The sequence below is a fragment of the Acanthisitta chloris genome, unplaced genomic scaffold, assembly GCF_000695815.1.
Source record: "Acanthisitta chloris isolate BGI_N310 unplaced genomic scaffold, ASM69581v1 scaffold2886, whole genome shotgun sequence".
Lineage (NCBI taxonomy): Eukaryota > Metazoa > Chordata > Aves > Passeriformes > Acanthisittidae > Acanthisitta > Acanthisitta chloris.
The window spans coordinates 98,748-100,202 of record NW_008676410.1 but is presented as its reverse complement, the minus strand read 5'-3'; positions in this window follow the sequence as shown (position 1 = coordinate 100,202).

Below are 1,455 nucleotides of genomic sequence, written 5' to 3'. Positions count from 1 at the left end.
GGAATATCCCTTGGGTCAGTTTGGGTCACCTGTCCCAGCTGTGTCTCCTCCCAATCTCCCATGCATCCCCAGCTCCCTTGCCAGTGTGGCAGGATGGAAAGCAGCAAAGGCCTTGGCTCTGTGTGAGCTCTGCTCAGCAATAACAAAAACATCTCTGCATTTTCAACCCTGTGTTCTGCACAAAACCCAAACATAGCCCCATACTAGCCTCTGTGAAGAAAGTTAACTCTACTTCAGCTCAAACCAGCACACATACTCAGGCCAAGTGGCTGGAAACAGAAAAAAAACCCCAATGTATCACCCAAAACTTCTGTTCAGCTCACACCACAGACATTTTCTGTCCTCACCAAGTAATGCACAGGTTTTCTATGATGTCTTATAACCTGTCTCAAAATGCTCCACCTGAGACTTCTAAGCCTATCTGTAGCAGGCCAGAACTGCTTCCTCCATGAGACTTCCAGAAGTAAGGGAGTAAAGGAGATCAGTCACGATAGGCACATTAACCCAGGTTCTTCACACTTGCTATAGGCACCAAGTGAGTCCTGAATGTAAAAGCCTTGTTACTATACAGCCAAAGAAAAATGGGAGCCTCTGGGGGGAAATTCAGAACCTAAACTGGGTTAAATCTGACCATGAAATACCACCTTTATCTATGTGGCCAGCTGACAGTAGCTAAATCCTTCAATGCCTCAGGTAAGAAGATAACACCAAGGGGAACAAAGCTCCTGTATTTTTTTTCAGCTGATGGATGCTCACACCAGCAAATAATCCATTCCTTTTAGAAAATGGATTCCTTCTTAGAAATGTAAAAGCAGAGGGGAAAACAAAGCTGTTGTTGAAAAAGCTGGGAACAAAATGTCTATGTCAGCATTTTTGAGCTGGTGCTCTAAAAGCTAAAGAAAACTATGGGCCTTTCCAAGTCAAGTCACAAGGTGGTAATCACAGGCAGCCTCACAGGGCACCTGGAGCAAGTCTAGGAGAAGGAAAGCATGGCCAAGTGCCTGATTGAAGATGAAAGCAGGTCACCACTACCCTGCACTGGAGATGAAGGCTACAGCTTCCACAGACAGGGTCTGCACCCCTTTCTCTTGCCTGGAACAGGCAGGTCCTGCAGAATTGTTTCCAGAAAACTTAGAGTTCTGGCTTAGCAGCACATGAAACCTTAAATGTCACATGCTGAAAGGTCACCTGTGTTCCAACTGTGATAAATACAGGAGGAAAAAACCAAGATAAACACAAGCCAAAAAAAGAGAAATAAGTATATGTGAAGCTAGTTCGTACTTTTACATTCATCGGAATAGCAATCCTTGGAGTCAAAGGGGAAAACACATTTCACACTGGTCTTACAATTAAAATCTATTCATCTAGTTATTTGTTTAAAAGTGATATGTTTTCTTTCTGTATATGATATGAAAATTTTCTTAATATTGTGAAACTGACAACTATGCAAATAAT